This window comes from Schistocerca cancellata, chromosome 2 (genome assembly GCF_023864275.1).
Source record: "Schistocerca cancellata isolate TAMUIC-IGC-003103 chromosome 2, iqSchCanc2.1, whole genome shotgun sequence".
In the NCBI taxonomy this organism is placed as follows: domain Eukaryota; kingdom Metazoa; phylum Arthropoda; class Insecta; order Orthoptera; family Acrididae; genus Schistocerca; species Schistocerca cancellata.
The window spans coordinates 1112355654-1112366491 of NC_064627.1; positions in this window are offsets into that span (position 1 = coordinate 1112355654).

Sequence of the window (10838 nt, forward strand, 5' to 3'; positions counted from 1 at the left end):
TCATCATTTAGACAAATATAAGCAGCAAAAGAATCAAGTCTAACTGAATATCATGCATGGCAATCAGTGTATACTTCTGAAAGGACGTGTTGTAAACACCAAGAGCTGCATTTTATTACATATTTGGTCACCTGACGATGATCCTTTTAGGAAAGGGGAGATGTCTACAATACATCAAATTGAATATAGATATTCAGTTACTAATGATTGCAACGTGTACTAACAAAGCAAAAGATCACTTTTATACAGCAAATGTACTTATCTACACTCCTGGAAATGGAAAAAAGAACACATTGACACCGGTGTGTCAGACCCACCATACTTGCTCCGGACACTGCGAGAGGGCTGTACAAGCAATGATCACACGCACGGCACAGCGGACACACCAGGAACCGCGGTGTTGGCCGTCGAATGGCGCTAGCTGCGCAGCATTTGTGCACCGCCGCCGTCAGTGTCAGCCAGTTTGCCGTGGCATACGGAGCTCCATCGCCGTCTTTAACACTGGTAGCACGCCGCGACAGCGTGGACGTGAACCGTACGTGCAGTTGACGGACTTTGAGCGAGGGCGTATAGTGGGCATGCGGGAGGCCGGGTGGACGTACCGCCGAATTGCTCAACACGTGGGGCGTGAGGTCTCCACAGTACATCGATGTTGTCGCCAGTGGTCGGCGGAAGGTGCACGTGCCCGTCGACCTGGGACCGGACCGCAGCGACGCACGGATGCACGCCAAGACCGTAGGATCCTACGCAGTGCCGTAGGGGACCGCACCGCCACTTCCCAGCAAATTAGGGACACTGTTGCTCCTGGGGTATCGGCGAGGACCATTCGCAACCGTCTCCATGAAGCTGGGCTACGGTCCCGCACACCGTTAGGCCGTCTTCCGCTCACGCCCCAACATCGTGCAGCCCGCCTCCAGTGGTGTCGCGACAGGCGTGAATGGAGGGACGAATGGAGACGTGTCGTCTTCAGCGATGAGAGTCGCTTCTGCCTTGGTGCCAATGATGGTCGTATGCGTGTTTGGCGCCGTGGAGGTGAGCGCCACAATCAGGACTGCATACGACCGAGGCACACAGGGCCAACACCCGGCATCATGGTGTGGGGAGCGATCTCCTACACTGGCCGTACACCGCTGGTGATCGTCGAGGGGACACTGAATAGTGCACGGTACATCCAAACCGTCATCGAACCCATCGTTCTACCATTCCTAGACCGGCAAGGGAACTTGCTGTTCCAACAGGACAATGCACGTCCGCATGTATCCCGTGCCACCCAACGTCCTCTAGAAGGTGTAAGTCAACTACCCTGGCAGGCAAGATCTCCGGATCTGTCCCCCATTGAGCATGTTTGGGACTGGATGAAGCGTCGTCTCACGCGGTCTGCACGTCCAGCACGAACGCTGGTCCAACTGAGGCGCCAGGTGGAAATGGCATGGCAAGCCGTTCCACAGGACTACATCCAGCATCTCTACGATCGTCTCCATGGGAGAATAGCAGCCTGCATTGCTGCGAAAGGTGGATATACACTGTACTAGTGCCGACATTGTGCATGCTCTGTTGCCTGTGTCTATGTGCCTGTGGTTCTGTCAGTGTGATCATGTGATGTATCTGACCCCAGGAATGTGTCAATAAAGTTTCCCCTTCCTGGGACAATGAATTCACGGTGTTCTTATTTCAATTTCCAGGAGTGTATAAGCAGCAACAAATCAATTCTTACTGAATATCATGCATGGCAATCAGTGTATGCTTCTGAAAGGACGTGTTGCAAACACCAAGAGCTGCATTTGATTACATATTTGGTCACCTGACGATGATCCTTTTAGGAAAGGGGCGATGTCTACAATACATCAAATTGAATATAGATATTCAGTTACTAATGATTGCAACGTGTACTAACAAAGCAAAAGATCACTTTTATACAGCAAATGTACTTATCTATTTAAGGAGTAGTTTTGACAGACTACCAACAGTTGTTGCCGCATCACGGGAAAAGGCAGCTATTTTAGTGCATAGTCGACTTGCACAGCGTTGCAGTCCTAATTTGTGATAAAGTTTTCGAGTAGTGAAGCTGTTAAACCTGTGAAAATTCACCGTAGGATTAAAGCACTGAACGGTGATTCGTGTGTGTCCCTGGAGTAAGTGCAAGAATGGTGCAAATAATTTACGCGTAGACAAAGACATGGGATACGTACTAATATCGTGTCCTTTTGATCCTGCTTATGCCCAGCACAGAGCAACAACTCGACGTGACATCGGTCTCTAGTCTTTGGAAATCGCCTGCAGAAATGTCGAGCCGTCTGTAGCCGTCCATAACTGCGAAAGTGTTACCAGTACATGATTCTGTGCACGCAAACACCTCTCGATTATGTCCCGTAAATATTGGATGGGATTCATGTCGGGTGATATGAGTGGCCAAAGCGTTCTCTCAAACTGTCCAGAATGTTCTTGGAACCAATCGCGAACAACTGTGGCCCACTGGCGAGGCACGTTGTCATTCATGAAAATTTCATAGCTGTTTGGGAACATAAAGTCCATAGATGGCTGCAGATGGTCTCCAAGCGGCCGAACATAATCCTTTCCAGTCAATGATCGGTTCAAGTGACCAAAGGACCTGGTCCATTCCGTGCGAAGAGAGCCAAAACCATTATGGAGCCATCACCAGCTTGCACAGTGCATTCTTGACAACTGATCCGCCAAAGCACTGGCCTTTTATACCTTGTGTACCCGATACTGCTACCATCTGTACGTGTGTTTTGACATCTCAGTGTGCAAGAGGCGTACCTCCTGTGGAAGACGCCCCGCGCATGTGTCATGCATTCTGCCTGGTGACGGACGAAAACGTTGCTGCAGTGGAAGAGAAAAACAGGAGTAGAATTTTAAACGAAATACCCACTTTTTTCGATATTAGAGCTGCTTCAGCACCCAGTATTGCCCGAGAAATGCTTCGATTCAGTAAATTGTCCGCCTGATGTTTGTCAAGCTAGTTGACTATAGATTTGAGGTACAGACGCGTGGATGTCTGTGAGGAAAATCAGTGTCGCTTTCAGGTCGAAGGTAATGGATATCTGGACAGAACAAAAAGATCGAGAAAGTATGGCGCCATAACTCTTTGAACAAACAAGAAAACGAAATTCTCTCTTACCCACTTTCTTTTAGGATGCATAAGGGGCTATTTTGGAGGATTACATCGAAAGGGCGTTATGAGTGACCAATAACTGATATCCAAATCTGATACTAAGTCACATTCTCATTGCAGTCAGAGTAAACGACGAGGGCTTCTGCCTGCAGATGTTTCGCTGCAACCGTCCCACTGTAGCAACAATACAGGATATGGAATTTGAGTGTTTCGAACTCCTACTTCACTCACATAACTCCGCATCCATTGTTCGGACGACTCAAGGAAGCGTCCAAGTGTTTCAGAGGTGACGGAGAGTTGAAAACCACGGCGCACGAGTGGCTGCGGGTACAACGAAAAGAATTATTTTCACGAGGTACCTGTGAAGTTCCGAAGCGATGAAGTGGTTGCATTATAAGCTAAAGATACTATTAAAAATTGTATATCTGTAATTGTAGTATTATCTCTTGCGTATAACAATAAATGTTGATAGTTTTGATGTGAATCATCCTCTTACAATATTTTACGACCACGATATTAACAAACATAAATACCGCACCGCGTTGTTGGCTGTGATCTCTCCTAAGGCTTCAACCAACTCAAATACAATGATTTTTTTTATTCTAGCCACTAGGCAACTGTCCTTCGTGAAATGTCACTGTTTAGTCTACCTGAGTGATGGGTTAGTGTAATTCGTGTTTATGTTGATGACGATGAGAGAGAGAATAGAGACGTTAAACCAAGGTCCCAACACGTCTACTAGCGAACAGCACCAAGAGGGACGTCGTGTTTGAGGTCCCCATGCGACCAGCAGATCACTTTCAATGGTGTCGCGTTTCTCCAGTACGTGGTACTCTGTGCAAGGTTTGGAATTTAACCCAGAACATTGGTGCAAGGTCTGGTGACCAGAAAACTGGTGCCACTATCTCTCCTTCCCATTGAAATGGTGGAAATCTGTCCCACCACCTGATCTCAACCAGCTGAAACGCTACTGCCCTTTTTAAAATGCGGTATTTGTGAGTTCGCTCTGCCATGCAGTTACGAAGTCATGGATAACCGGTATCTTAATTAGCGTCCTCATATTTAGGTACCAGTACTGTATGGTTGAGTTGTTACACGCTATTCCACGCTATTTGCAGCTCTGTAGCAGGCTCACTGCTTCTCAGAAAGCTCCACAGATCTATCCGGAACATAAGGAACGGAGTGCCGATTCCCTTCAACCGTCTATTAGTGTCCCGCACGCTTGAATGGCAACAAAGTCCGCATGTTGCAATTAACTGGGTTCGCATATACTATCAAGCTTCATTCCTCCCCATCTCGCTGCTCACCTGCTTCTATTTCCTTTCTCCGTCTATCACCTGCCCATTTCCTCCTCTATGGTTTCTTTGTGCTTTTCCTCCTCCTCCTCCTCCTCCTCGCGTCCATCTCCTTCTCCCTCCTTTCTTTTCCCATCTCTTCCTCCCTTGTGTCTCTTTATATCTCCTCTTTTCTCTTTTCTCTCTCCTTCTCTCCTCTATGTCCACCTCCATTGCCCCTTCCTGTTCAAACCCTCATATGATCTATCTATATCGATCTAATCTATGCCCCCTCTCTGTCCATTTCCTCCTCCCCTCACCCACTTATCATTCTGACCCCAATAGGTGGCTAGTGGTCCTTACTCCACAGTATTTCTTTTCAGATTGTAGCTAATATGGATACCAAATTTGGTTGAAGTAGTTCCACGGGTTCAGGATGAATTTTTTACATGTTATTTGCCTGTATACACGCATCTCAAATATATTTTACATATATTTAACATATTTAAAACACATTTGTTCACATTTTTCACTTGTATCTCTAGCGAATTTCGCCTGCAGTTTAGCTTTCAAGAGCTCTCATTCTCAAGTACTGGGTGACTATGACCATCGAGCGTTGTTGGCTACACTGGTTTTTCATTCACTCCCCCACCCCTTTGACAGGTAGGTGATTACTATCCGCCGTGATATTTCCCAGACATTAAGTGATATGCACCAAGTTTGGTCGAATTCGATTCTGTGGTTTTGGAGGAGATGTGAAACATACGTACATCCATTTGTTGAATTGTATGGAAATACTTGGTATGAAAGTCATGTGTGTGTGTGTGTGTGTGTGTGTGTGTGTGTGTGTGTGTTTTGTGTGTGTGTGAGCGCTATTGAATGCCTCTTTTATTTACTAAAATGAGTCCTATCCACTATAATTTGTAGCGTGACATGTATCTGGAGCAGGCTAAGTAGATTATGTCCGTAAAGAAAAGATCCCGACGATGATGAAGGGATTATGCGAATGGGACGGAAAAAGGTAGATGTATATGTACAGACAAACAAATGATTACAATTTCAGAAAAAAAATGGATAATTTGTTCAAGAGAAAGAACTATACAAACAGAGCAAGTCCGTAACGCGTTGGTTGGTCCACCTCAGGCCCTTATGCAAGCAGTTATTCCGATTGGCAATGATTGATAAAGTTGTTGGATGTCCTCGTGAAGGATATCGTCCCAATTCCACCCCACTGGCGAGTTAGAAATTTACGATCTGGTTGGAGGGCCCTGCCCATAAGCCCCCAAATGTTGTCAGTTGGCAAGAGGTCCGACGACCTTACTGGCCAAGGTAGGTTTTCGCCGGCACGAAGACAAGCAATAGAAACTCTCGCGCTATTTTGCTGAAATGTAATTCCAGGATGGCTTGCTATGAAGGGTAACAAAACGGGACGCAGAATATCCTCGATGTACCGCTGTGCTGTAAGGGTTATGCGGATGACAACCAAAGGGCTCCTGCTATGAAAAGAAATGGCAGTCCAGACCATTACACCCGATTGTCCGACGGCACGACGGGAGGTATTTAGGTTGGTATCTCCCGGCTATCCAGAGCGTCTTCGCTCGTCAGTTCGAAGCGGGACTCAGCACTGATGACAATTCTACTCCAGTGAATAAGATTCCAGGCCGAATGTGTATGACATCATTGCAAACAGGCTTTTTGATGTACAGAGGTCAGTCGCAGTCGGTGCAAAGAGCTCAGATCCCTCTCCGTGAGCCGCCTATTAATGATCTTTGCGGTCACTGAGCATCAGCTGCACGTCAAATTGATAATAATCATGAATCCATGGTACTCAGTCCTTCTCTGACGATTGCTCGAACGGCACGTTCGGTCGTTACTAAAGGTCGACCGCTTCCTTCTTGACGCTGTGCTCAAATGGCTGGGCGCATCACACCCGAGTTGCGTCTATCAGTAGGAAGGCTGGCGCCTAAGAGTTATGCGACCGCCTACCTCGGATGTATTGGTGGTTGCTGCTACTGTAGGCGCTAGGACTACCCACAGCATGTATGACTAAGGATCATGGCTGATAGTGATTGAGGGAATTCTGACGGCCTAACAGTACGCTAAGTGACATCCTGCGTCCTCACATGTTACCTGTCATGCGAAAGTATCGTGGTATCAGCAGGACAATGCTCGTCTACACATGGTGCGTGACCCTATGAACTGTCTGCGAGATGCTGAGGTACTTTCGTAGCTGGCAAGGACAGTCTCCAACAGAACATATGTCGGACCAGCACGCCCCCGTGTCGGTACCCGCGATATCAAGGACGAGTTCCAACAGTTGTGAACCAGCTTGCCTAGGGTATCCTGCTGCTTGATGACACCTTTCCCAACCGAAGAGTGCATCCGTCCAAACCAAATGGAGTGTAATGCCATACTCATTTGAGGGCTCGCACTGTCAAGTTCTTCGTAAACTTGACTCGATTTTCGGTCATTGAATTAACATCACATTGTCTCTCGACCCATGAACTTTCATTACGTTTTTTCCTCCCCTTCTGGTTGTTTGATTTCTTTTATCAGACAGACTACATTTTGCGCCATGACCACATTTGCAAGTGCTCAAGAATTAGAAGTCAAAACCGGTGTTTACTTGTGAATCCATCACTGGTACACACACTTTGTGAAGCATGTAGCACGTAGTTGACAACGCTTTTGGAACTGTCATCCTACATGAAAACTGGGTACTGGCCAAGTACCCTCTCACATATGCATTTGTAGGAAAGCGCAGCTGTGAGAGGAAACATTCCGTTCCCTGTCTGCCATGTTTCCCTCAGGAAGAAACAAATTATGATCAATACTGCTCCTACTGCTTGTAATAATGAAGAGGCAATTTATGTTCTACATGTTACGTCACTCTAGCATCGGTTTGTGGGGTGTATTCGGTGAAAATTTCTTCGTAAAGTTTCGACGTATGACCCTTTCAGATCTTATCTTTATAATGAGTGCATTCCGTCTCTAAGAACGAGTCTGTAAGAACACATCTATGGCTGCGATAACATCCTCACTATACTCTAAACGTTTTACTCCCAGAAATTTCTTTTCGTGTAGAAATAGGCCAAAGTTCACCTAATGAATTGGTTAGATGATCTACGAAATTGCGTTTTCGATGCTTTTGAGTCATGAGTCTTCTGACTGGTTTGATGCGGCCCACCACGAATTCCTCTCCTGCACCAACCTCTTCACCTTACATTAGCAACTACAGCCTACATCCTCAATTATTTGCTGGATGTATTCGAATCGCTGTCTTTCGGTACAGTATTTACCCTCTACAGCGCCCTCTAGTAACACGATGTCTTAACAGATGTCCTATCATCCTATCCCTTCGTCTTGTCAATGTTTTCCATACGTTCCTTTCCTTGCCGATTCTGCGGACAAACTCTTCATTCTTTGCCTTATCGGCCCCATGTTTTCAACATTCTTCTGTAGCAACACCTTTCAAATACTTGGATTCTCTTCTGTTCCGGTTTCCCACAATGTTTCACTACCATACAACACAGTGCTACTGTGCTGCAAACGTGTATTAGTATAAATTTCTTCCTCAAATTAAGGCTAAGTTTGTTATTAGTAGATTCCTCTTGGGCAGTAATGCCGTTTTAACCAGTGCTAGTCTGCGTTTTATGGCCTTCCTGGTCCGTCCATTAAGGGTTGTTTTGCTGCCTAGATAGATGAATCCTTTAACTTCGTCTGCTCCGTGATCCCCAATTCTGGTATGAAGTTTTCCGATGTTCTCATTTCTGCTACTTCTCATTACTTTCGTCTTTCCCCGATTATCTTTCAGAGCATATTCTGTATTCATTAGGTCGTTCATTCCATTGAACAGCACCTGTTATTCTTCTTTGCTTTCACTACGAATATCACTGTCATCAGCGAATATCCTTGATATCCTTTCACGCTTAATTTTAATCCCAGCCTTGAACCTTTCGCCGGCCGAAGTGGCCGTGCGGTTAAAGGCGCTGCAGTCTGGAACCGCAAGACCGCTACGGTCGCAGGTTCGAATCCTGCCTCGGGCATGGATGTTTGTGATGTCCTTAGGTTAGTTAGGTTTAACTAGTTCTAAGTTCTAGGGGACTAATGACCTCAGCAGTTGAGTCCCATAGTGCTCAGAGCCATTTGAACCATTTGAACCTTTCTTTCATTTCCGTCATTGCTTCTTCGATGTACAGATTGAACAGTAGTGACGAAAGACAACATCCTAAGTGGACGTCCTTTTTAATACGAAATCTTGGTCCTTCGTCTTCCAATCTTATTATCCCCTCTTCCTTCTTGTACATTTTGTATATTACCCGTCTTTCCCTCTGACTTACTCCTATTTTTCTGAGAATTTCGAACATCTTGCACCATTTTACATTGTCGCAGGATTTTTCCATGTCGGCAGATCCTATCAACGTGTCTTAACTTTTCTTCAGTCTTGCTTCCTTTACCAGCCGGAACGTCAGAACTGCCTCTTTGGTTGCTTTACCTTTCCTAAAGCCAAAGTGATCGTCATCTAACACATCCTCAATTTTCTTTTCCATTCTTCTGTCTATTACTCTCGTCAGCAACTTGGCTGCATGAGCGATTAAACTGATTGTGGGATAATTGTCGCACTTTACGGCTCTTGCAATCTTGGGAATTGTGTGGATGAAATTTTTCCGAAAGTCTGATGGTGTATCGCCAGTCTGCATAGCAAAGTGATTAATCCTTTCGTTGCCTCTTTCTTCAGTGATTTTAGAAATTCTTACAAACCTCTTCTGCCTTATTTGATATTACGTCATTCAGAGATCTTTTAAATTACGAATCTAATATTGAACCCTGTCTGATCACTGTCGACTTCCGTTTCTTCTTCCATCACGTTGTCAGTCAAATCCTCCCCCTCACAGAGGAGTTCAACGTATATTCTCGTCACCTATCGACTCTCTCTTCTGCGTACTGAATTCATAATGTTGCCGCTCTTGTTTCTAATTTCACCGAAGATTGTTTTGACTTTTCTACATGCTGAGTCAGTCTTTCCGACCACCTTTTCTTTTATTTCTTCGAATTTCCCATTTCTCCTTAGCTTCCCCGTGCTTCCTATTTATTTCATTCCTAAGTGACCTGTATTTCCGCATTCCTGAATTACCCTGGACGTTTTTTTACTTCCTTCTTTCATCGATCAACTAAAGTATTTGGTATTTGTTCTATTACTCATTGTTTCTTTGCAGTTAACCTTGTTGTTCTTACGTTTTTCTCTCCAAATTCTGTGATTGCCCTTTTAAGAGATGTCCACTCCTCTTCAACTGAACTGCCTAATGATGTATTCATTATCGCAGTATCTATAGTCTCAGAAATTTTCAAGCGTATCTGTCCTTTCCTTTGTATGTCCTCATCTCTTTTCTTTGCGCGTTGATTCTTCCTGACTACTCTCTTCACCTTCAGACTACTCTTAATTATTAATGAAATGTGATCTGAGTCTATATCTGATGCTCGGTACGCCTTACAATCCAATATCTGATCTCGAAATCTCTGACTGACCGTGCTGGAATCGAACTGTAATTTCCGTATCTCCCGGCCTTCTGCAAGTATACCTGCTCATCTTGTGATTTTTGAACAGAGCATTCACAGTTACTAACTGATATTTAAAGCAGAACTCAATTATTCTTTCTCGTCTCTGATTCCTACGACCAATCCCATAGTCTCCCGTAACCCTTTCTTTGAGTTCCTATCTTATGAGCGCACTCCAGTCCCCAACGGATATTAGATTTTCAGCTCCTTTTACGTATTGAAACTACCTGTTCGACATCTTCTTATACTTTATCTCTTCTTCCCCTGCTAGCAACGTCGGTCTATATACCATTGTTGTTGGTGATGGTTTGCTATTTATTCTGATGAGAACAACTCTATTACTGACTGTTCACTGTAACTCACTCTCTGTTCTACCTTCCTATTCATAGCGAATCCCACTCCAGTTATAACATTTTCTGCTGCTGCTGTTTGTATTACTCTATACTCGTCTCGCCAAAAATCCTTGTCTCCTTCCATTTCACTTCAGCGACTTCCAGTTATATGTATATTGAGCCTCTGCACTTCCCTTTTCAAATTATCTAGGTTCCGTATTATGTTTAACCTTCTGACATACCATGCCCCGACTCGTTCAATGTTATCCTTTCGTTGGTTATTCAATGTTTTTCTCATAACCACCTCTCCCTTGGTCCGACATCTTTTGCCAATGGACAGATCATCATGACACTTTTTTCAATTACAGGCCACATGTCCTGTGGAACACATTATTTATCTTCAATGTAGTGCTTTCCACTGCCTTCTGCATCCTTACGCCGTTTATCATTGCTTATTCTTACACTTTTAAAGGCAGTTTCCGACCCCAAAGGGCACGAAAGTGCCCTTGGGGCTGCCATTGCTGATGATTTGTATTCAAAATT